Genomic DNA, 27,377 nt, shown 5'->3' on the forward strand with positions numbered 1-27,377 from the left:
ACTTGCTTCTGGGTAAGGCTGATACGACTGAGCTGCAGACCAGGGTTTGAGAAGCACTGAGCAGATCACCTCCTCATGCCCCTCCTTCTTAATAAAGTCCGCAGCCCCTCCTAATTGTAGTAATGTTTTTCTTAAACTACAGATAGTCCAAATAGGCTTACATTGCATCAAAGTCTCCATTTTAAAGTGTCCAACCCGGGGTTGGGGATTTAGCTCAGTGGTAGAGCGCTTGCCTAGCAAGCACAAGGCCCTGGGTTCAGTCCCCAGATCAAAAAAAAAAAAAAAAACCAAAAACAAAAAAACAAAAAAACAAAAAACAAAAACAAAAAAAAGAAAAAAGAAAATAAAGTGTCCAACCCATGATCTTACTCTATTCACAATTTTGCAACGACTGTCACGAATTCTAAAACATTCCCGTCACTACCCAGAGAACTCCAATACATAATCTATGGCATGTCTTTTGTGTTTAACTTCTTTACCCAATATGTTTTCAGAGTTTATCTGTTAGAGTATATATCAATACCTTTTTTCCACTTTATAGCCAAATATTGCATAATTATATGTGTATACTACATTTTGTTGGTTCTTCCGTTTGTGGACATTTTGGGCAGTGTCTATATTTTGACTGTTTTGAATTTTTATTGGCATGTTTTCATTGCTCTTGGGATGTGACTGCGAGGAGATCTAGTATGTTACTTACATTTCTGTTTCTGCGATTGAATGTCATAGCGAAAGGCAATTTAAGGTAGTTTATTTTGGTTTGTAGCTCTGGTGGGATAGGAGTCAGTTATGTTGGGAGTCATGGCAGCGGAAGGCAGGAACTGGAAATGGGAGAGTGTGTGTCTTTTATTAGGAGTGGAGAGATGGAACTGGAAATAAGGTAAGCATAAATAGCCACAATCCCCACCCTCAGCGTTGTACTTCATCTAGTAAGGCCACACCTCCAAAACCTTCGCAAACACTATGACCAACGTTGGACCAAGCGTTCAGATACTGGAACCTGTGGGAGACATTTCTTACTTATTTCGCTACATGTGGCAAGCATCACTTTTATAGCAATGTGTTTATACTTTTTTGGGGGGTGCAGCAAACTTGATGGCTTTCAAGAGAGTAGGGGGCTCTCTAGGCCCCTCCTTTTATTATGGGGGTCTGGGATGAAAATTGTGAGGGAAATGCTCAGTGTTGGGGACCGAGTTTGGGACAGAGACTCCTCAGCAACTGAGGGCCTCTCTCTTTCTCTCAGTGTCCTTGCTAGGGTGGGTGGTTCAGGGTTTCCTACTCCTTGGAGGCCCATAGGCCATGAGGTTCACTACCCTGCTGCTGTAGCCATATTCGTCATCATACCAGGAAATGAGCTTTACAAAGTTGCCATTGAGAGTGATGACAGCCCTAGCATCAAAGGTGGAAGAGTGGGAGTTGCTGTTGAAGTCACAAGAGACAATCTGGTTCTCAGTGTAGCCCAGGATGCACTTTAGTGGGTCCTCAGATGCCTGCTTCACCACCTTCTTGATGTTATCATACTTGGATAACTCTAGGTGGTATATCAGATCCATAATGGATACATTGAGGTAGGAACACAGAAGGCTGTTCAGCTCTGGGATGACCTTGCCCACAGCCTCGGCAGCACCAGTGGATGTAGGGATGATGTTTTGGGCTGCCCCACGGCCATCACGCCACAGCTTTCCAGAGGGGCCATCTACAGTCTTCTGAGTGGCAGTGATGGCCTGGACTGTGGTCATGAGCCCTTCCATGCTGCCAAAGTTGTCATGGATGACCTTGGCCTAAGCAGTTGGTGGTGCAGGATGCATTGCTGACAATCTTGAGTGAGTTGTCATATTTCTCATGGTTCACACACAGATATGGGGGCATTTGCTGAAGGGGCAGAGATGATGATGACCTTATTGGACCCACCCTTCTCCATGGAGGTGAAGATGTCAGTAGACTTCACGACATACACAGCACCAGCATCACCCCATTTGATGTCAGCGGGATCTCGCTCCTGGAAGATGGTGATGAGCTTCCTGTTGATGACGAGCTTTCCACTCTCAGCCTTGACTGGATTATGAAATTAGCCATGGATAGAGTCATACTGGGACGTATAGGCCATGTATGTAGTTGAGGTCAATGAAGGGGGGTTGACCTCTCAAAAAATCTCCACTTTCTAACCCAAACACAGAAAGACATACATGGTATGCACTCACTGATAAGTGGCTATTAGCCCAAATGCTTGAATTACCCTAAATGCCTAGAACAAATGAAACTCAAGACGGATGATCAAAATGTGAATGCTTCACTCCTTCTTTAAAAGGGGAACAAGAATACCCTTGGCAGGGAAGAGAGAGGCAAAGATTAAAACAGAGACTGAAGGAACACCCATTCAGAGCCTGCCCCACATGTGGCCCATACATATACAGCCACCCAATTAGACAAGATGGATGAAGCAAAGAAGTGCAGACTGACAGGAGCCGGATGTAGATCGCTCCTGAGAGACACAGCCAGAATACAGCAAATACAGAGGCGAATGCCAGCAGCAAACCACTGAACTGAGAATAGGACCCCCGTTGAAGGAATAAGAGAAAGAACTGGAAGAGCTTGAAGGGGCTCGAGACCCCATATGTACAACAATGCCAAGCAACCAGAGCTTCCAGGGACTAAGCCACTACCTAAAGACTATACATGGACTGACCCTGGACTCTGACCTCATAGGTAGCACTGAATATCCTAGTAAGAGCACCAGTGGAAGGGGAAGCCCTGGGTCCTGCTAAGACTGAACCCCCAGTGAACTAGACTGTTGGGGGGAGGGGGACAATGGGGGGAGGGTGGGGAGGGGAACACCGATAAGAAAGGGGAGGGGGGAGGGGGATGTTTGCCCGGAAACTGGGAAAGGGAATAACACTCGAAATGTATATAAGAAATACTCAAGTTAATAAAAGAAAAAAAAAAGAAAAAAAAGAAATGTAAATAAGAAATACTCAAGTTAATAAAGATAAAAAAGAAAGTTAAAAAAAAAATCTCCACTTTGCCAGATGCAGAGCAGAAGGCAGCCCTGGTAACCAGACACCCAATATGGCCAAATCTGTTCACTCCAACCTTCACCATCTTGTCTACGGGACAAGGCTGGCACTGCATGAGAAGATGTGGCTGTCTTTGGAACAGGGAGGAGGAGAAATCTGTTTACACTTTTTAAAGACCTGTTGAATTGTTTTTAAAGGGCTGCACCTTTTTGTCTGACTATCAGCAATGTATGAGGATTCCATTTTCTCCCTATTTTTGCTGTGGCTTAACATTTGCCTTTTTTAAAAAAGTGGTCATAGTAATGGTTGAAGAGTTTGGCTTTGATCTGCATTTTCCTAGTGAGTAATGACACTATGTATTTTCTTTATTTGCTAACTGGATTACAATATATATATATATATATATATATATATATATATATATATATATATATATGCGCCACCACACCTGGTCAATGAGTTTATTATATATCGTGCATAAAAGTTTCTTATCAGACATAATTTACAATAATTTCATTCACTCTGAGAGTTATCTTTTACCTATATGATAGTGTCCTTTGAAGCAAAAAAAATTAAGGTTGATTAAATGCAAATGTCTAATTTTTTTTGTTTGGTAAAGAAGCTCATGGGTTCCATTTAAAAACCATTGTGTAATCCAAAGTCATGGGGATTTATATGGATGTTTCCTAGTGAGGAAATGTGACTCTCACATCAAAGTCTATCATCCGTTTTGGATTAAACTTTGTTCATGGTGTGAAATAAGAGTCCAGTCCCATTCATTTTCATGTGGATAGCAAGTTGTCCTAGCATTATTTGTTGATTATAAGATCCATTTAAACTTTAGGTAAGAATGTTTTATAGGCTGTATTAATTAATATTTCATTCATATAAATTATACTACTTTTCCTCTCCACATGGTTGCCTACTTCTAGAAAATCTTTTTAATCACTATAATTAGAACAGAATAAATGTCTTCTGAATTAAAACTCCAGGTTAGTAATGAATGCTCATAAATAGGCTTGAGCAATTCCACTCCGTCATTTACTGCTAGATCATACAAAGTACTAAGATCTTAACACTATGTCATTCAGTATTAGTTCTCTATTTACATTTACAGAAGGCTAGACAAAGGGGTGTTTATCCTAAATGATGCTCCTCTGTGATTTAATAATAATATTTTATTGTTGCCTGTGCTGATGAAGTCTATCTTACTTATGCTAGAAATACAAACTGGAAACGTGGAGAATTATTCCTGTATACTCTTGTAATTATTTGATAGACTTGATATAAGAAAAATTGTGGAGAGAGGCAACATGGAGGGAGATGTAAAGGATCCTCACCATGCATCGCTACTTAGATACAGGTTGTTAATGAATATTTCTTAAGGGATGGATTTCAACAGGTCAATTTATCTTATCTCGGTGGGCAGTTTGTATCTTTATCAATTGGCTGTGAGTTTATTGTGTGGGTGTATTGTGGACTGAGAATTTAACATATAAATTGGATTGTTGAGTTACAAAAAAACTTCAGAAAATAAATTTTGAACAATTAAAAAAAAAAGACAAGCCCCGCCTATGTGCAACACACAGCACTTAGTAAATTATATAGAGGGGTACTTCCTTTCCTAAAGAAGTCAGGGAAACAGACTATAAAACAACAGAGACATTATTGAGACATTATACGATGTTTGTAATGAGGATTAAAATGTAAACATTTTAATGTATAGATACATATGGCATCCATAAAAATATGAACTGTAAGGTAAGGGATTTTTGCTATGTCCCCAAACTAAAGACATTCAAACTTATGACAGGAAAATTTAGGCTCCTGGATGGACCAACCCTGAGGTACCACAATTATAAGAAGAGTTGTAAGTAAGCCAGCTCAATTTTAAGACCATATCCATTTCTTTATTTCCACTCATGCCTATTGCTGTGCCGAGATCATCTGTGAAGCCGGTAGCCGGAGTTAGACTTGGACGGAGCTGGCCGTCTATTCTTCTGACATTGCAGAACAAGTGCCGAGTGCCAGCAACATCGCTGATTAAGGTAATGGTAATGAAATTGCAAGCCAAGCCTTTAGGGCCTTACGGATGTACTTTAGAGACGTGTGCACTCAATGAATTCTGGTAACATTCATCAGTAGAATGACAGGAACAGGAAGAGGTGAAATAAGTCATTCTCCTTTTGTCAGAATATTGACTCACATTCTAGCAATGCTTAGGAGAGCATTATCATCCCAGTGATATAACCCATAGGGGATGGCTCCCATGCTGTAAAAAGCCCACCAAAGTTGGCAGTATACTCCTGATACTTACCCAACCAGAAACACAATAGCGCACATATAGCAAACTAACCCGTTTCCCTTTATTCTCCATTCTGAGCTTCGCATTTATTAACAAGGAATAAAAGCCAAAGGTGGTATCCTTCAACTGCAGGCTGGAGACAACACCTGAAAGAATTTTACATAGATCGTTTTCTAAGCTTTTGAAAACTTCCCCATACTTTTTACCATCTTATCTGGTGTCAGCATTCCTATGGTACAGAACCTCTAAACCAGAAATGCTGTGCGTGTCTCTACAGTTAACAACAGCCCATTATAGAGATGAATGGGGAGCAGAGCTCTGGAGATAGAAGCAGTACAGAAGTGTGAAAGAGAAGATAAATGAAGAAACTGAAATTTGATCTACAACCCCAAGTCATAAAGCATTTGAAGTCAAGCATAAAGTCCAATGAACTTATGCCTCATACAGTTCTTCTGAGTATCCACCCTGAGTCAGGTTTTCGTCAGCATGAGTTCTTGGGACCCATCTGAGAGAAGAAAGACACATAGCTATTACCTCGGGTCAGAAAGTGGACCTACTAGGTTCTTTTGCATAGCATGTCTGTCTGCCACAGATGGTTTTCTTATGGAAAAAAAAAAGCATAAGCTAACAAAACACAAGTGATGGCCATATTTCGCTCTGTCTACCTAGTTCCTGGCTTAGGCACAGAGGTATCTCCTTTGAGCACCTGTAGCCATGCTTGCTATGTCGCAGTTCCTCTGATTTTACACATGCAGTGGTTTTGCACAGAAGACTGTTCCTGACTCGAATAACTCATCTTAAACCACATTACTCTAGGAGATGAAACAGTTGTGTGTTAATAGGGAGGACCCCAAAATATTGCATAAGGGCAGAGCCTGGATTTACAAAATCCCAGCACCTAGAATCTTATGATTAAAAAAAGTGTGCTTTTAGGATATTAGAGAAGTTGGCTTATTCTAATTCTGGTCCCAATTCCAGAGGAAAAATACAGCAGCTACAAAAATCAACCAACTAAACAAACAAGATAACACCCCCCCCCCCACATTCTGGGCAGATCCAGTCTGTACATGTGGTGGCCTAGATGTCTTCGTCCTAAACAATCACTCCCCTTGCCTTGGAACATCAAAGCCACGTTGGCAAGGATATAGAGAGGCTGATTCATCAAACACAGACTTGCACATCTGGGTCACACTGTGTCCTGGATTTTGAGAACACGGCAGGAACCTGGGTGTGGACTGTCTGTGCAGGTCTGCCCCCAGCTTGTGTCAGCACGTTTTGGTATTTGAGCAAAGTTAGAGTTTGTACTCATGTGGAAGAAAAAAAATTTAAAGGGTAAAATCATAGTGTATCGGGCCTCATTCCTCCGAAGCTAATCAAATCTGGCCCATGTTTGAACATTATTTTAAAAGCTGTTTTGTTAGCTAAATTGACCATAATTCTTTTCGTGTACTATGTATTAGCTCATTAAACTTGAGAAACCTACTCCAAGTGAGGATTTGATCTATTTTACAAATTTACAAATGACATTTTTTTCCCAGTTTCAGGAACACTTTTAGTGAAAAGTTAAAATTTCCAACAAGATTAGATTTGCCTGTCCAATCTTCATCAGGTTTTCTTTTCAATCCACACACCATACTTCTAATTAATTTACTTTTAGATGAATTTTAACTATCTCTGTTAAAGAACAAAGCTAAAAGAGTTATAGATTGGGCTGTTTTCTAATCTCCAATTTTATTGTCAAGATGGGAAACGGCTAGTTTACTTACTAATGCATTCTTTTTCCTGAAGAAATCACATTTTCTGTGAATAAGAAAAAAATCAACTTTGTGACTCTGTTCTTTAGTTTTTCCAAGAAACACCAGAACAGGAGCAGAAGTATATAGTTTTTAAGGAATTTATTAAGAGCAAACTCTCATGTGCATTTCTGTTTATTACCTTAATTAGCATCCCTGTAAAGAACACATTCTGATTTGATTTTTTAAAAGGAATCATGTAGCTAGTAAAGAGGTTCTCATCTGTCTCCCTCTTAATCTTCTGTAGGAATGAGCCCGTGTCGACCCAACATTCTTAGAGTCCTTGTCTTATTCATATTTCCTTAGCCATTGTCCTCTTTTATTTCATTCCAAGACCTAATCCAGGAGCCCTAATCCACTCCATCTATGATCACATATCCATAGGGTCCTCTCAACTCTGACAATGCCTTAGATGTTCTAGATTCATTATGACATTGGGCATACATGAACACTTTCATTTCATGTATATATGTATATATATATTTCATGTATTTATATAGTATTTTGTAGCATGTTCCAAATTGAGATTTTTCTAATGCTTTTCTCGTGTATTTGGGGAGAAAGACCATGGGGTAAAGTAACTATTTTATCCCATTATACACTGTCAACATGTTTATAAAATCAAACACTCTTTGGAAATTGTAATTAATTATAAAGCACGCCATTTCTTTTAAATGAGCATTAAGTTTAATTTTAAGGATTATTTTTCCAAGTAGTTGTACCATTAGAACTACCTATGAACCATTCAGATTACAATACATTAAAGATGACATTGCATAATTAGAAGCATTACGTAATAGACAGGTTTAGTGAGTTTTAAAGTTCATTTTGGGTACAGTTCATGTGCAAGAAATTGACACGATCGGTTCTTGCTTATTATATATGATTTTGTAAAGCATACTGCAATCACTTTGGGTGTTTTTTGGGATCAGGGACTTGCATTTGACTCTGAGTTTAGGCATCTGACCTTTAGAATAATGTTAGGGTTATCTCATGAGTAAATGAAGAGGACGTAGCACAGACCTTATGTGTAAATAATATGTGAAGGATTTCAAACAAGCTTCCCAAATACTCATAGGACATGGTCTTCATCACTCTTCTTTCCACTCCATCTAAACTTATAAATAAGGAGTTCAAGACATTGGTATTACAAGGACACATTGTATTTTAAAAAGTGACAATTAATATATTAAAATTATATTAATTTGTGCGTGTGCGTGTGCGTGTGCGTGTGCGTGTGTGTGTGTGTGTGTGTGTGTGTGTGTGTGTGTTGATGCACACATGCATGGGCATGTGGCTTCCGTAGTACATGGGTGTGGAGAAATGAGGAACAATTTTAGGAGTCAGTCCTTTCTTTCATGCCCTTGGGATCAAATTACATTGTGAGGGTTGGTAGCAAGCATCATACCTGCTGACCCATCTTACTGGCTTGTGATAATTAATCTTAATCTTGTAAACATCTAATAAATGTCTTATTAGAAAAATTTACTTCAAACCAATGTCAGTCTTACTGTGGTAAACAGACACAGTTCTTGGCTCATCCAGACATTATTAGGATGCCACACCATAGTCATGAGAAAAATCACAATTTCTTGTAATGCTCGGTCATAATTCTAAATCTCCCAGGCCCTATGTAACAGGTTCCCAACCCCCAACTTTAAGTATAGCAAGAAAAAGTCATTAAAACTATAATCACCGCAATGAGTTTGAATACTGATTGGTAAGGGCATTGTATTGTTTGAGGTTACCTTAACATGGTAGCATGAGGATCTATAATAATGTGAGCTTACACCACATGTAGGGAAGCTCTATATGTGTGTATTTAATATAAGACAACTATGTATATCTCAAGCAAATATTTACACTGATGTCTCTTGTAATCTTTGTGGGGATAGTTTCAAAACTTTCAAGTATATTAAACCTCGAAAGGCCCAAGTTCCATTTATAAAGTTCCATAATATTTGCTCATGAACTGTGTACATTTTCCTGTATAAGTCATCTTAGCTAGATCATTTATATCTACTACAGTGTGAGTTCTGTATAAGTAGTTACTATACTGTATTATCTAGGGATTGATGACTAGAGGTCTGTGTCTCTCTGAATACCAGATAGTTTTGTTTTTGTTGTTGTTTTTACCTTAGCATGTGTAGCACTTGTATTTAAACGTATCTGTTTTTCATAGAGCAAGATTCCTACTTGTATGTATGCTATTACTTCATCTTAAGTTTATATTAAAGAATTTGAAATATCGTCCAAAGTCTAAACTAGTGCTGTTTATCTTCACTGTGAAATAGACAGCTGCCCAAGTCTACTTCAGTGGCTACTTTTGGTATGTCCTTTAGCTTTATAAATTAACACCCACATACTACACAGCTCCCCTGTTTCTCATTACTAATTTATAGCTAATACAACATTATCCCTACTGTATCTTTTCCCAGAATATTACTTCTGGCAGTGGTTTAATAAGAAAAGTGGCTTCACTAGTATAGACCCTGGAATCCTCTGGTTCCCGGGACTCAGGTAAGTGCTGAGTTTTTCTATTTTGATCTGCTTAAACCCCTCCATACTTTGCTATGGGAGACATGGACTTAGTGCTTCACTGTTACCTATTCCAAAGTCTCATTCCAAGAGCTAAGGGTGTGGGTGCTCAGGGAGAAGCATCACTAGTCCTCTGAGCCTCCACCTCAACCTAACACAGAAGAGCACCAGGGACAATCTCTGTTCTCTCTGTGTGACTGTACACAAGGTTGACATGAACCAATCTCCACATTACCAGGTCAACCGCAAGTGGGGTAGTTCCAGGAAATGGGATGGGTTAGCTGTGAGATAGGCAGAAGGAATTGTGCTCTTCTGTCCAGTTGGAAGGTCTGTGTGTATCCCTCCTCTTCCTGACCCACAACAATGCACCAGACGATGCGAAGATGATCCACACACATTGATTATTTCCTGCCTTAGTTTAGTGCATCTTGTCTTGTCATGGCTGTGCATTACTAGGGTTCCTGCTGAAGTGGTTATCCCAGAACCAGCCTGGAAACTAACCATATATATATATATATATACATATATATATATGTATGTATATATGTATATATGTATATATATTAATGTTTTTTCATAACTACATATTTGATAAAAAAACTTAAGGGAAAAGATGTTTATTTTGTCCTGAGGATTGATTTTGAGAACATGGTCTGTTACATTACAGAAGGGAGCTATGGTTGCTGAGGTAGCTCCATCTGAAGCAGAAGGGACACGAGACAATTGCTCCTTATATTCTAGTAGGCTAGGAGTAGAGAACTCAGAGCCACAAGCAAATCTTAACTTAGAGGCCCGCCGCACAACAACCCACTTAGAGAGAAACCAGAGCACCCTTGATTCCACCGCCTCTCCAAGTAATGCCACCAGCTGGGGACCAATTTCTCAAACATATGAGCCTGTGGGGAGAGTTTACATTCAAACCTCACCATCACACACATAGAGGGGAGAGGGCAGTGATAGAAAGAAGTAAGTTAGAATAGGAACTCTGTGGCTGTTGTGGTTTGCTGGGGAGTTATCTGTATTTTGATGCTAATTCCACTGCCCCAAGGACAGCTGCCTAGTCAAGTACTCAGGAATCAGGTGACTTCACCAGAACCTTCTCCCCATTGAATTTGTAGAATACAGGAGAGGGGCAGGGACAGGATAGAAGGAGGCCTGTCATTGGAGGAGAAGGAAGGATGGGCGGGAGAGAAGTTTGAAGGAAGAGGAGGAGACTGGAACAAAAAGGGGAGACAGAGAGAGAAGCCGTGGCAGGACAATGGAGGCTGACACTAAGATTCCTCTCTGTGTATTTACAGGTTGTTATTAATGTTCTTAAGGGATGGATGGTACCGGGCTTTGTATGTTTAAGTGGGCAATTATATCTTACCAATTGGGTCAAAGATTATTGTGTTGTGTGGTCTTTCATGTGTAGTGATTTAAGTGTAAGGGAGTATGGGGTGGCTGGTCTGGGCCGCCATGGAGTTGGGATGTGTTTCCGCCAAGATATCTAGCAGATATCTTGGGACACTGTGGTGCGGACCTAGCGGGATAAAAGACAACCTATACTTTTTTTAATTTTTTTTTATATTTTTCAGCAACATGGGACTATTTTACATATATATTCATAAGCTTAGTATTATGACCATGAGCTACTTGGTGGAGAGACTCAGGCCTACTACGTAATCCGCAGTCATTCTACCTCATGTGAGGTTAGTGAGTTAGGGTTTGGGGGTTAGAAAATTTATGTTATTTTAAAACAACTGTCCTGATGTGTCACTTTCTACTGTGTGGTACCTGGTGTGTCACTGAACTTCTCTGTTTTGGCATACCTCTGTAGAATGTGTATGATTTGGAGGATTAAAGGGATATATCCGGCAGATTACCAATGTTAATGCAATCTGCACTTTAACTGACTTTGGAGAAATAGAGTCCATTAGCCTCTAGAATAACTAGAAGGAAATTACAGCACATTCTTAGCTCTTTGCTTTTGGCGAAAGAATCGGGCTCATCATGTCCTAGAAGGCCATTATTTTGACATTTTGTTTAAGGCTACTTGCTAATTTGACTCAGTTATTCTAGGCAAGAATGTTTAAGAAGACCTAAGTGATATTATTAACAAATAGGCTGTATCTTCTCTTCACGGAGTTAAGCCTCTAATTATATGTTGAGCTGATTTATTAGTGCTACAGGCTTAAACATTTCCTAACAATTAAGATTGACTAGAGACACAGAATAACTGTCCACATGCAAGGGATCTGACAGCAAAAGTGCCGTAGAGGAATGGGAGCTACCTGAAGGATGAGTCACAAGGAATGGCGCAGAGAAAGGTATTAATTAGACTAATAGGAAATTATAACAAGTAAAATATGGGTTAAGTATCAGCAAATTTCCCTTAAGGACATGCTTCCTATGATAGTAGGGAAGGACTCTCGTAAAGGAGGGTGATTAGAGCTTTGAAGCTTAAGACCTTTAAAACGAGACTGAACAGAGTCCACATGTACACACTTACCAGAGTTGGATGGGCTGTGTTAGGTATTCTAACAGCTCCTGACACTGTTGAAGGCTCGGATAACTGGTCTTGCCACTAATTGAATGCAATACAAAGTAGTCGGTAAGATTCTCTTCCCGAAAAACATCTGTCATTTGAACCCACTTGCATGATTTTCTTTTAGGATAAATCTTCCAATGACACTTCTATTAATATAATTAATATTAATATAATATAATATAATATAATATAATTTATTAATATAAACACCACAGAAAGCATTCGTTTTTTACAACATAGTGTATATTTTGATTATTCCTTTAGCAGAGGGAATCCTTTTCCTTAAGATATATTTATATGTATATATATATATATATTAGTTTCAATTTCTTTTCTAAGAACATAAGGTTTATGAAATGCAAGGCTGACTCTTCTTTGTACCGAATTCTTTAGTTTCGTGTTTAATGGAGCAATGTTCCTTTGGCATTGAAACATAGGCAGGGGCGCACCATGTCTTCCAGACACTGCCAATAGAGGAGGTGGGTTGAGAAACTACTGTAACTATCCCTGTGTTTTAAAGCAGTGCCCAAGGTATTATTTTGGGGTTCCAATTATGATGATTATAGCTAAACTGATCTGGAATTGGATAACCTAGCCCTTAACATCCTTCTCAAGCACACCTCAGTTTAAACCCACCCTTACTCAGCAAGACTGCTAACATGCATAGACTGATTTTGGGAATGCTAGAAGATCCTCCTTCCCTGTCTGGTGAACTCTGATGCACGTGAAAGCTTTATGTTGAATAAATGAAGAGCCAAATTATTAGTGTCTTTGAAAGGCAAGAAACAGACCTAAGCTCCAACTGCTGTTGGAGATATATTAACCCACCCAACCTTAGAGCAGATGAATATTAGGAAATCTGAACTAATTATTCTTGAATTGTTGGTCTGTGCCTCTGTCCATTCTTCATCATCCTCACTGTTTTTCCCTTGCCTTCTGTCTACTCCCCGTCTCCCCATCATGGGCCCCATATTAATAACATGACTATTTCCTTTGTCTGCACTAGAAATGTTCTTATTTTAAAATGCTTGCTAGCTCCCGTCTTCCCAGCCTTGATCCCCCCCCCTCTCTTTGTGTTCTATGGAAATTTCTGACTCTTCTGGGTCATGGGCAGCTCTCCATGGTGGCTCTTTTTGTTCTGATTCAGCTTTTTTTGCTTTAAATGCATTCCAAAAATCCATCTTTACCTAAGTAACTCCCACCACACAGATTTGACCATATTCAACTATGCCTGAAAATCTCTTACCATTAGTTTCTAAAATAGCACTTAAATTCACCCCCTGTGACTTATGTCCATGCCCCTGACACCGTAATCTCTTTCAAGATATCAATATGTGACCTTGGCTAGAATAACCTTTTATTCTGTTATCACTAGCATTTAGAACAATGTTGGCTTCTAGTCAATACCAAGATAAGAAACTACAAAATGTTTCTTAGATGAACTAGTGATCAGCAGATCTCACTGGAAGAAGTATCATATTATTTGATATCCTAACACATATGTAAGTTGGGAAAAACTATTTAGGGGACAGAAGTCATTAGGACTGGAGAAAGAAGATGATACCCTAGTCAAAAACAAAAACAAAACAAAACAAAAAACCCACGGTATGAACACAGATATTAAGAAGAAGATAACTAAAAGATGCTCATAAAGCACTGAAAAGCATCCTGTGATGAGCATGGAGGCTTTATGTTGAATCAATGAATAGTCAAATTATGAGGGTCTTTGAAAGACAAGAAAAAGACCTAAAATCCAACTCTGAAAGACAAGAAAAAGACCTAAAATCCAACTCTGAAAGACAAGAAAAAGACTTAAATTCCAACTGCTGTTGGTGATGTATTAACCCACCCCTCACTTGAAAACAGATGAATGTTATGAGAAAAGGAGTCATTGATAGAAAGGTAACCTGGGACATGTACAAGAAGCAGTGCATTGTGATTACACTATAGTCACCAAAAGTCACTAAGAGCTTGTGTGCTGAGATGTGGATGAGAAGACATGGAGGGATACATTGCTAGTTGTATTACATACTCTTACTTTCAGCTCCTGTCCTCTATCTTTTGGCTAGATATTTGGCTGGGCAATTTGCCTTGGTTGCTACAGTATGATGATCTGACCAAGGATTTGATAAATATTTATGTTATTGTGTGACTAGGCAGGATACCATCTTCACTAAGAGAAGAAAACTTGGCTAACCTATATTTATAGCCTCAGAAGCAGCTGAGACCTTACTGAAAGCAGCCTTAATCCGTTAACCCCCTCGCCAGCCCTAAATGCATGGTAAATGCTAAATAATTATTTTAAGACTCCGTTTTGGGGTGTTTCAGGAATAGTAATTGTTACAGAAGTTTAGAATACGGTAGTGTAATGGAAAGGAAGGGTGAGTAGAGTGTTAGCATACTTCGAAGGTCAAAGTTCTTCAGAGGTAACCACGACCATTGAATAAAATTCAAAAGCCACTGTAAGTTTGTAAGTCTGAAGTAAAACAGAGATTGTTATATTTTTGTGATGGAGAAAGGAGTGCACAAATTTTAATTTGTTGAATCTGAAGTGATTGTGGGAAGATCTAGGGAAATGGATGTGACAAGGAATTAGAGGTAAGGAGGAGGCTAGTCTCATTTGTGGTACTCAATCCCTATTGGAAGACTTGGCCTTGAATGTGACTGTGTTTGGAAAGGGGCTTTGACAGGATCATTGGGGTTACGTTACAGCATAAACGTATAATCTATTCTGTTAAATGGTTGGCATCATTAGAAGAAAACACACCTGAAGTTTCCCTGCATTTGTAGAGTTAGAAGGCCATTTGAGGGCACAGTAAAAAAAAAAAAAACAGATATGCTTATCTATAAGACAGGAAGACCTTGGCTCTGATCATGTTGAGATGCCAATTTCACCCTTCCAACCTCCTGAAATGCAAGAAAATAAACATTCAAGTGTAAACCACTAAGTCTGAAGGATTTGTCTAGTACAAATTGAGCTGACTGATGAAACTCTAGAAATAGCCTGGAGAAGGAGTCAAGGCTAGACCTAAAACTGTTCCTTTGATGTGTACATATGTAGAGAGATCAAGAAAATGTGTCATGACTATGGAGAAACAGACATACCTGTGGAGCAGGGGTGTCAGAGAGGAGGATAGTTCATGTTGGCTCAGAGTCAACATGAACTAGAGTTGAATTCCTCTTCCCTCCCTTCTGGGGAGATGAGAAGTTACTCAACTTCTTTACATGCTATAACTCTGTTTCTAAAAATGTTATCAATAAAGGCTCCCACATTCAGTGGTCACTGGAAATATGCAAAGATACATCTGCACACACAGTGCTTGGTCGTGTGTGCAGCACGTAAGTCATCTCTAACAGGGAGGCATTCCAGAATGTATTGTCATTATCAAACATCAAGATGATTACAATGCAATAAATGCTAACACGATTCATTAGATTCTGTCATTTGGGGTCTTTAGTGACCTTTGAGGGAGTTAGTATAGGGGCCACAAATCTACATATGTGTGTGGAGGTGGGGAGAAGGAGAAAGGACCCATTTGGCACAAAACACAACAGCAAACCAAGCGGACAATTCAAATCTGAAAGTGAGAGTGCATTCTGATAAATATACAGGGGAATAAACCAGGAAGGACAGCGGAGGTAACCCACCCCGAGGCACGGTTGCTGTGTCCAGAAAGAGGAGATATGAGTAGATGTGACCATAAGCAGGAAAGATAAACCCATGGATCATTTCTGCCAAATGCTCCCAGAGCTCTGGTGTTGTGTAAGTCTCAGAAAATGGCTCCCATTAGCATAAACAGTCCCCAGTGTTTCTTCTGTCTTGACAGACAATTCCTTGATCTGCTGTTTGCTTCCTGGGTCTGTCCCTGTAGTTCGGCATATATTTAAGCCCAGGAGATTCACATAATCAGTTAAGGATGGATGATTTCATTGTCTTTCCTGGCCAAGGAAGAGTCTATGTGGAGGATGAGTAGTGATATCGGGCGGGGCTCTGAACAGAAGCCAACATTAACAGCTTCTCTCATTCTCGTTTCAAATTCTTCCATTGAACCAGAAGTTGAAACTGGTTTTCTTTGGACTCTTCTAGCCAGATCTGAAAAGGAAAATGTAAAAATAACTAGAAAGTATTATTCATAAGGCACACTTATTTAGGTATATTCCTTCCATTTAGGGGGTAAGTTTATTTCCCTATTCATCACGTGCCACTTGCTTTGTGATTTGCATTCGCAAAGCCCCTCATTTGGTGAAATCCTTCCTTTGGAAAGTGTACTCAGCAGTTAATTATCGACTTACAAAGAAAGGAAGGAGGGTGATGTCATTGAAAACCATTTATTCTTGTGGATTTACATAAATGCAGAATGCAAATAAAATAACATTTTCTGAATAGATCCTTGCACGTTTTCTGTTCAGTAAGAAATCAAAATTGATTGTATATTTCTGGTGATCTTTCCCATCGGTAGACTACAGGTAATTTGGAGGGACTAAGCTGGCAGTCTTTATTCAATTATCTGGCTTGCTCTGGCAAGAAACACATTAAATGAAATCAGAGGGGACATTATAATTAGAAGAACAAAGAGAACCACAGTGTTTTGCTTATAAGCCTACCTTTAGTTGTTGGAAAAATTGCATAGCAACATTTTTATTTCAGAGTTAAATCCGTCTTTCTTGTCTAAACATAATCCTTAGACTAGGGTAGAGTTTCTCTCTGCCTTTCCATAAAGCTTCCTCTGCAAAAGATTCTTTTATTTGTGTCCCACTTGGTGGATTCATAGTACTGTGGGCAAATAGGTCCTGATTATTTTTATGCACAGGGAGGAAATAAGATAAAGAAGAGAGAGGAGATATGCATGAATGCATGAACATGTGCAACACACACACACACACACACAGTAGGAAAGAGGGGTAGGGAGACAGAGAGAGGCAGTCAGAGGGAAAGGAAGAAAGAGAGAATGGATGAAAATTTGTCTAGTTTCTGGATGGTGATGAAATTTGGACTCATCTTGCTGTGCCAGCCCTAGATATGTTCTTCATCAAATTGTGGCATAAAACTGCTACCTCAAGTTTTCTGCATACCCTCTCCTGGCACTGTGGAGTTAGAACTTTCTGGAAAAAACTCTTGGTCGGTCTGTCTGTCTGTCCGTCTGTCTGTCTGTCTTTCTTTCTTTCTCTTTCTTTTTCTTTCTTTCTTTCCTTCTTCTTCTTCTTCTTCTTCTTCTTCTTCTTCTTCTTCTTATTATTATTATTATTATTATTATTAATTGTTATTACTACTACTGCTAGTCTGTACTACTACTACTGTCTGTAGTAGTAGTAGTAGTAGCAGCAGTAGTAGTAGTAGTACTAGTATATACTATGTATATAATGTATACTATATATGTAATGTAATAAGTAATACTATGTATATAATATGTACTACTATGTATATAATAGTATGTACTAGTACTACCGTCTGTAGTAGTAGTAGTAGTAGTAGTAGTAGTAGTAGTAGTAGTAGAAGTAGTAGTAGTAGTAGTAGCAGTAGTAGCAGCAATAGTAGTAGTAGCAATAGTACTGGCAGTAGTAGTAGTAGTAGTAGTAGTAGTAGTAGTAGCAGCAGCAGTAGTAGTAGCAGTAGTAGTAGCAGTAGTAGTAGTAGCAGTAGTAGCAGCAGTAGTAGTAGTAGCAGTAGTACTGGCAGTAGTAGTAGTAGTTAATCTCTTTTTGCAGTCTAGTCATTATCACCTCCTGGTTTGTCTGCTGAGTGTTCTTCATCTCATTTCTCCTCCCTTCCTCCTTCTCCTCCCAACCATCTCCCCACCATCCTATCCTCCACCATCTCCTCACCTCTGTCTCTAAGAGGATGTCTCTATCCAACCTCTCCACTTCCTGGGGCTTCAGGTCTCTCAAGGATTAGATGAATCTTTTCTCACTGAGGCCAGACCAGGAGTCCTTTGCTGTATATGTGTCAGGGGCCTCATATCAGTTGGTGTATGCTGCCTGGTTGGTGGCTCAGTGTCTGAGAAATCTCAGGGGTCCAGATTAGTTAAGACTGCTGGTCTTTCTATGGAGTTACCCTCTCCTCAGCTTTTTCCCACTTTTCCCGGAATTCAACCACAGGGGTTCCCAGCTTCTATTGGTTCAGTGTAAATATCTGCACCTGAGTTTTTCAGTTGCTTGTTGGACCTCTCAGAGGGCAGTCATGCTAAGCTCCAGTCTGTAAGCACACCATAGCATCAGTAATAGTGTCAGGCCTTGGGGTCTCCCCTTGAGCTGGATCCTAATTTGGGCCTGTCACTGGACCTCCTTTCCCTCAGTCTCTTCTCCATTTTTGTTCCTGAAGTTCTGTCAGACAGGAACTATTCTGGGTCAGAGTTTTTGACTGTGGGATGTCAACCCCATCCCTTCACTTGATGCCCTGTCTTTCTACTGGAGATGGACTCTACAATGTCCCTCTCCCCACTGTAGGGCATTTCATCTAAGGTTCCTCCCTTCGAATCCTGAGAGTCTCTTACCTTCCAGGTGTCTGGTACATTCTACAGGGTCCCCCACCTCCTACCTCCTGAGATTGTCTGTTTCATTCTTTTTGCTGGCCCTGAGGGCTTCACTCCTGTTTCCCAACCTTAATATCTGATAATGTTCCTCCTTTCTCCTCCCTGTCCCCTCTCCTACTCAGGTTCCTCCCTCCCTCTGCTCCCTGTGATCGCTTTCTTCTCTCTCCCAAGTGAGACTGAGGCATCCTCAGTTGGCTCCTTCAGCTTGTTAACCTTCTTGAGTTCTGTGGACTGTATCCTGGATATTCTGTACTTTTTTGGCTAATATCCACTTATTAGTGAGTACATACCATGCATGTGCTTTTAGGTCTGAGTTGCCCCACTCAGGATATTTTCTAGTTCTATCTATTTGCCTGCAAAACTCATAATGTCCTCATTCTTAAAAAGCTGAGTAGTATTCCATTGTGTAAATGAACCACATTTTCTGTATTCATTCCACCATTGTGGGACATCTGGGTTGATTTCAAGCATCTGGTTATCACAAATAAGACCACTATGAACATAGTGGAACTGTTCCCCTGTGGCATGGTGGGGTATATGCCCATGAGAGGTATAGCTGGGTCCTCAGGTAGATCTATTTCCAATTTTCTGAGGAACCACCAAACTGATTTCCAGAGTGGTTGTACCAGTTTGTAATCCCACCAGCAATGGAAGAGTGTTCCTCTTTCTCCACATCCTTGCCAACATGTGCTGTCACCTAAGTTTTTGATCTTAACCATTCTCACTGGTATGAGGTGAACTCTCAGGTCTGTTTGATATTTCCCTAATGACTAAGGACTTTGAACCTACCTTCCTTCCTTTCTTTCTTTCTCTCTCTCTCTCTTTCTTTCTTTCTTTCTTTCTTTCTTTCTTTCTTTCTTCCCTTCCTCTCCCCTCCCCTCCTCTCCCCTCCCTCCCTCTTTCTTCCTTTCTTCCTTCCTTCCTCTCTTTCCTTCTTTCTTTCTTTCTTTCTTTCTTTCTTCCCTTCCTCTCCCCTCCCCTTTTCTCCCCTCCCTCCCTCTTTCTTCCTTCCTTCCTTCCTTCCTTCCTTTCTTTCTTTCTTTCTTTCTTTCTTTCTTTCTTTCTTTCTTTCTTTCTTTCTTTCTTCCTTTCCTTCCTATTGATTCTTTGTGAGTTTCACATTATACACCCCAGTGCCACTCCTCTCTCCATCACCTCCTATCTGCCCTTTGCTCTTACAACTTCCCCTCAAATAACACACACACACACACACACACACACACACACACACACACACACACACACACACCATTAAAAATCCCATAGTGGAAGTTCTAATATGTCACAGTGTGTCCCACAATATATCCTTCTTTCTACACATCTTGACTTACAAACTTTATGAGTTATTGGTCAGGTTCAAGATCTTTGGCTTCTGTGACACCATCAATATTGAATCCTGGTGGGAACTCTTCCTGGTTATCTTGCTGTTGCCCCATGTCATTGAGACCTTGCAGCTTAGGATCAGCAGGACTAGCACTTTCAGATGTCCCAATGGTGGATGGACGACTTGGGGGAGGTGTGTAGGGTGTGTGTGTGTGGGGGGGTGTTGCTCATCTGCTCTCATGACCCCAGAACCAGCACTCCTGTCTGTCTACCACAGGTGGTCAGGGGCCAGGGGGATTAACATATTTTCTTAAGCACATTTTATCAGTAATCCTGTATGTGCATTTAGGAACTCTCAGAAAGTAACTGACTGGTCTTCTCAAAAGTGTAAACTAGTTGAGGTGTTTCCTTTAAGTAAGATATCAAACAGGAGACAAAGTAGATGGAATCTTGTAGACTCTTTAGGGTGTGTGTAGCCACACTGGAAAAAGATATCATCTTCAACAAATCATGCTCATTAGAGTGGATGGACGCATATAGAAGAATTCAGATCAACCCCTATTTTTTTTCTTTTTTTATTAACTTGAGTATTTCTTATATACATTTCGAGTGTTATTTCCTTTCCTGGTTTCCGGACAAACATGCCCCTCCCTCCTCCCCTTCTTTATGGGCATGCCCCTCCCCCTCCTCCCCTTCTTTATGGGCGTTCCCCTCCCCCTCCTCCCCCCTTGCTGCCCTCCCCCCAACAATCTAGTTCACTGGGGGTTCAATCTTAGCAGGACCTAGGGCTTCCCCTTCCACTGGTGCTCTTACTAGGATATTTATTGCTACCTATGAGGTCAGAGTCCAGGGTCAGTCCATGTTTAGTCTTTAGGTAGTGGCTTAGTCCCTGGAAGCTCTGGTTGCTTGGCATTGTTGTACCTATGGGATCTCGAGTCTCTTCAAGCTCTTCCAGTTCTTTCTCTGATTCCTTCAACGGGGGTCCTGTTCTCAACTCAGTGGTTTGCTGCTGGCATTCGCCTCTGTGTTTGCTGTATTTTGGCTGTGTCTCTCAGGAGGGATCTACATCCGGCTCCTGTCAGCCTGCACTTCTTTGCTTCATCCATCTTGTCTAATTGGATGACTGTATATGCATGGGCCACATGTGGGGCAGGCTCTGAATGGGTGTTCCTTCTGTGTCTGTTTTAATCTTTGCCTCTCTATTCCCTGCCAAGGGTATTCTTGTTCCCCTTTTAAAGAAGGAGTGAAGCATTCACATTTTGATCATCCGTCTTGAGTTTCATTTGTTCTAGGCAGCTAGGGTAATTCAAGCATTTGGGCTAATAGCCACTTATCAATGAGTGCATACCATGTGTGTTTTTCTGTGATTGGGTTACCTCACTCAGGATGATATTTTCCAGTTCCGACCATTTGCCTATGAATTTCATAAAGTCATTGTTTTTGATAGCTGAGTAATATTCCATTGTGTAGATGTACCACATTTTCTGTATCCATTCCTCTGTTGAAGGGCATCTGGGTTCTTTCCAGCTTCTGGCTATTATAAATAAGGCTGCGATGAACATAGTGGAGCACGTGTCTTTTTTATATGTTGGGGCATCTTTTGGGTATATGCCCAAGAGAGGTATAGCTGGATCCTCAGGCAGTTCAATGTCCAATTTTCTGAGGAACCTCCAGACTGATTTCCAGAATGGTTGTACCAGTCTGCAATCCCACCAACAATGGAGGAGTGTTCCTCTTTCTCCACATCCTCGCCAGCATCTGCTGTCACCTGAGTTTTTGATCTTAGCAATTCTCACTGGTGTGAGGTGAAATCTCAGGGTTGTTTTGATTTGCATTTCCCTTATGACTAAAGATGTTGAACATTTCTTTAGGTGTTTCTCAGCCATTCGGCATTCTCAGCTGTGAATTCTTTGTTTAGCTCTGAACCCCATTTTTTAATAGGGTTATTTGTCTCCCTGTGGTCTAACTTCTTGAGTTCTTTGTATATTTTGGATATAAGGCCTCTATCTGTTGTAGGATTGGTAAAGATCTTTTCGCAATCTGTTGTCAACCCCTATTTTTTACCCTGCACAAAAATTAAACTCCAAATGGATCAAGTACCTCAACATAAAGACTGAATACTGATCGTGACAGAAAAGAAAGGGGAGAAGATCCTTGAATTCATTGACAGGAAAAGACAGGATACCAATAGCACAGGTACTGAGATCAAAAACTAATAATGGGGCCTCAAGAAACTTAAAAGCTTCTGGACAGCAAAAGACACCATCATGCAGGCAAAGCAAAAGCCTAAAGATTGGGAAGAGGAGCTCCAATTACTAGGTATCAAGAAAACAAATAATACAATTAAAAATGGCGTACAGATCCAAACAGAGATTTCTCAAAAGAGGAAAGTCAGAACTAGTTTGAGAGTTCATCTTTCCCTTTCAAAATGGCATATGTCAATAAAACAAGTGAGAGCTTACACTGTTAGGGTGTGCAGTCAGAGGAACACTCATCTACTGCTTATGAGGTTGTTTACTCATTTGGCTACTGTGGAAATAAGTGTGGTGATTCCTCACGAAGCAGGGAAAGAGCTATCAAAATCCAACTGTGTCACTCTTGGACACAAACCCAAAAGTCTCTACATCCTGCTATAGAGAGACTTTCTCATCCATAGTCATTGTGTCTCTAATCACAATAGCCGGACATTGGAAACAGCCTATATGTTCATCAGTGGCTGAATGAATAATGAAAATGTAGTACTTTTGTACAATGGTCCTCAGCTATTAAAAAAAAAACATGAAAACTTCAGGAAAATGGATGAAGCTAGAAAAAAAATCATCCTGAGAGAGGTAATCCAGACCCCAAAAGGCAAGTATGTTACATTTTTCTTTATATGCCAAGGTTAGCCTTTAAGCCTTCAGTAGGCATGTTTCTATCTATATAATCACAGGAGCTAGGTCAAGAGTAAGGAACTAGGTGGGAAGAGAAGGAGATTCTAAGATAGGGAACTAGAATATATAGTTATGAAGAGACTGGGGTGAAGACAGAGGAATTAAACAACTCTAGAGAAGTGAATTAAAGAAAGAGATAAAGGGAGGGACCACTGACACAAAGGGCCACCTGAGGCATTGTATGGAAACCTACTATAGTAGAAGCTTCTTAAAATATATGCATATATGAACAAAATCTAAATGGAATCACCAAATAACAGGGGAGACAAATCCCCAACTAGATCTCTCTAGATATCAAATAAACTTTCCAGGCCCAGGAAAGTGTTACATCTAATTGAGCTATTGGTCAACAAAGCCATATAGAAATCACTAAATAATTCAGGCTATTGCTATGGCTACTGGTTGCTCTCCACAAACTGAAGGCAAGCCACTGCTGCTAAAGACAACATATACATATCTCACTAAACATAGAGAAGCCAAGCTGGTGCTTAACTAAAATTTTTACCAATGATGACTAATGTTCATGGTATTGGAAAGTATTCTGAACATTATTAGAGTAGAAAGACTCTAAACATTAACCCAACCGAAAACCCTTTGACCTACATTGACAACCTTTTTGCATCACACACACACACACACTGTTGTAATAGTGGCATAACAGTCATGGGAGTAACCAGCCCTTTTCTGATATGTTTAAGACCTATTCCATGAAATATAACCCATGACTCACACTGCTCAGGATCTGAGAATAGAGACGCCATTGACATTGGTATTTTCCCCATACTGGAAAGCAATATTATTGTTTTATTAAAAGAGCACTAATGACAGTCTGGTATAGCCACAGATCAGTGTGTTACTCAGCCAACATCAGAGAAGCTTTCTCCAGCAGGAGATGGGAACTAATACAGACATCCACAACTGCACAATGTGCAGAGAGTAAAAAAAGAACTTGGAATACTTCATCCTACATGGATTTCTTCACCAAAACACTCCCCTCAGGGCTCAGAGAACTATGTGGAAAAGGAGGAGGAAATATGTGCTATGAAGTTTTTAAAATTAGAGAAATATAAGACATCTGTTTTTATATAAGAGCCAGTGGTGATGGAAGACACCACAGAATCGCTCCCTTCCACACACGACTAGATTGACACACATGTGACCTCACAGAGACTGTAGCAGCATGACCAGGGCCTGCCCAGGTTCAAGCCAAATGGTGCCCCAGCACTGAGAATGGACACAAGCCTAATCTAGAAACTATAATTGATAGGTGCTTGTAAAGGAAAATACGTTTTATACCAGTGGTATCTCACTGGGCATACAAATCACACTTATGGGCAGGTAAGCCCCATCTATGGCAGTAGATGGCCAATGGAAAACTAACTCAATAGTGTTTGGGGGAGATGTTTTGTCTTTTGTCTCATAATGCTTTGATTCCACTTTATTTTTTTTAACCTTACTGGTCTTTTGCTTAGCTATGATGGTTTCTGATTTTGTGTTTTTATGGTGTGTGTGTGTGTGTGTGTGTGTGTGTGTGTGTGTGTGTGTCTTTGTTTCTGAACATTCGTGTGTTTTTCCTGCTTTTCCTTCCACTTCTTTTCTTTCTTTTGTCTGTTTGCTTTATGTGGGTTTTGTTTTTCTTTTCTTCTCTTTGATGGCCTGCACTGTAGTAGGGTTACTACTACTGTGAACAGAGCAACTTGGGGAGGAAAGGGTTTGTTAGGCATACCCTTCCCAATCACCGTTTATCACTAAAGGAAGTCAGGATAGGAACTCAAACATGGCAAGAACCTGGAAGCAGGGGCTGATGCAGTGGCCATGGCTTGTTCATCATAGTTCGCACAAGTCTGCTTTCTTATAGAACCAAGGACCACTATCCCAGGGATGGCGTCATGCACAGTGGGCTGGGCCCTCAAACAGAAATCACTAACTAAGAAAATGCCCTATCCCCAGGTCTTGTGGAGGCACTTTCTCAGTGGAGGGTCCCACCCTTCAGATAATTCTAGCTAGTGTCAAGTTGGCATATAAGGAGCCAAAACAGCTTGTTAGTTTTCTAAAAGAGAGAGAAGGCATGGGGTTGGATGGCTAGTAAGGTGGGAAGGATCTGAGAAAAGAAGTTAGAGGGGAAACGAAGATCAGAATACATTGCATGAAAAAATACATTCAATGGGGGTAAAAAAAAATGGTGCTTGTGGCTGATCTGACTTCAATCTCTGGAGACCCACAAGTAGGAAAATAGAACCAACTTCTACAGATTGTCCCTTGTTGTCTGTGGCATGCATATCCCCCATTTAATAATCCCCACATGTAATAATTTCAAAAGCACATGTGGGTGCAAATAGATGAAAAGACAAAATCACACATAGGTATAACGTTACTAAAATTTATGCTCATCATCAACAACAAAATTTCTAAAAGCTTTCAAAATCCTGGGAGTGGGAGCTAACAGGATTGGGAGTGGAGGGTTCAAAAGAGCATGAGATGATGGTCAATGGATTAAATAGCATAGATCTAAATATATTCATGCAATTCCCTTCTTATAGCAATCAGGGCACTTTTAGTTTTAGAGTTGTCTCACTGAATTATTGAAGAACTGCTAAAATTGTGTGAGTTATTCCAAAAAGCAGAAAAAAAGGAAAATTGTGTTAACAATGTTGGTAAAGCTAGAAAGACCCTGGCTATACTCACAAAAAAACTGTGTGAGAAAGCAGTGTTTTGTACAGTTAATGCACTAATGAAAATAGTACAAGGAAAAGTATCTGGTGTGCCTAACTTAAGATGGGAAATGAGAAAAGACTAAAATGTTAGTAGATACAGATATAGTTCAACTCACCTGCTGTGTCTTGTAAACATATTTCGAGCTGAAAATAGGTCAAGTTGAAGGAATACTTAATTCTCTCACCAAAACATCCCACCCGGTTTTCTATGGTAATCTGTAGCATGTCTGCAGGTTACTGTGGAATCGTGTGGCTGACTTGGGTTTGCTGCTCTTTGCTGCTGCCCACATCTGTGATAGAACTCCACATTGAGTGCAACCAGTTTCCAAAGAAAAAAAGTTTAAACTCTACTTTCCATGGTCCACAGACCCATCTTATACAACTGTAAACTGTAGGTGGTTCTATCATTAGCTTGGAGACTATCCTACAGTTTTGTGAGATTGTAATGACTATCGAAGGCAAGCGATTAATAAAGAGAAGTTGCTTATTTTAGCTCAGCTTTGCATGGTTCTCTACATGATTGATGAATGAGCTTTCAGTCTATAGTGGCACAGCATACAAACTCTCCATCTTGTGCCTAGGGAGTGAAAGTGAAGACTGGGTACCACCTACTTTCACCCTCACAAAGATGTCCCCAGTGACTTAAAGACGTCCCAGTATACCCCACCTCTAAAGACCCCTGCTCAATATGCCTCACTAGGAAACAAGCCTTGACCATATAGACCATTGGGGGACACTGAAGATTCTAACATCAGTATGTATATTAAAGAAAGTTGGTGACCAAGTCGATTTTAGCCTAGGAATACAAAAGTGACAGCTTAGTAGAGTTTTTACATTAAGAGATTAAAATTGAAGAAAAAAAACCACTGTGGAATTTTTTAGATCTAGAAAAATTTTAAATAAAAACTATTTTTAAAGAACTTAAAGGATGGTTCTTTCCCTAGATAAAATGTATCAACTAAAAATTTACAACTAACATTATACCTCTTAAAGACACTTAGAAGATAACCTACGACAATTGTGGTTTTTATATGATTCTTAGAACACTGGCTAAATAATAATATAAAACTACAAAGTAAGACCCAGAAATGTTAACAGATATTTCCTCAGCTCCTTGACAGGATTGCTTGGGACCAGGGGTCCAAAACTACCTAGTGTGATATAGCAAAACTATATTCTAAGAGGAGAAGGGGGATAAGCAAGGGATTAGGGAGGGAGGGAGAGAATTAGAAACAAACAACTATTAATTTCATGGATACAGAAACAATTAAGACACCAAGAGTTCAACATACAAAATACTAGAAGTATTAAGAGTCTATCATATTTTCCATTAAAATTTTAACCAACAATATTTAGCAAAATCAACATAAAGAAGGTATGATTTTCACCAACAACCGAAATTGTAACACCCAGAAACCAACATTAGTATTTAAGGAACAAAACCTCATGGAAACTTTTCAAACCCTTAAAATTTGAGTCTAAAAGAAAATCTGAATAAACAGGTAAAATATCTACTTATTTACGAAATAAGTATTTCATAATAATTCATAAAATATTTTTGAAATAAGTACAAAATAACATCTTTTACCTCCTAATATTAACCAGATTACTCGTGTTCTAGTAGGGTGTTTTGAGGAACTTAAGATTTACCTGGGCAAACAGAAGTTCTTAGGTAGCTAGCAGGCAAGCTGAGAAAG

General features: G+C 39.8%; 1 pseudogene; it reads right to left on the reverse strand.

Moving 5' to 3' along the window:
* Window positions 1–1,265: 1,265 nt before the first annotated feature.
* Window positions 1,266–25,905, reverse strand: LOC147994741 (glyceraldehyde-3-phosphate dehydrogenase pseudogene; annotated as a pseudogene).
* Window positions 25,906–27,377: the final 1,472 nt, after the last annotated feature.

This window comes from Rattus norvegicus, chromosome 4, assembly GCF_021556685.1.
Source record: "Rattus norvegicus strain SHRSP/BbbUtx chromosome 4, alternate assembly SHRSP_T2T, whole genome shotgun sequence".
In the NCBI taxonomy this organism is placed as follows: Eukaryota; Metazoa; Chordata; class Mammalia; order Rodentia; family Muridae; genus Rattus; species Rattus norvegicus.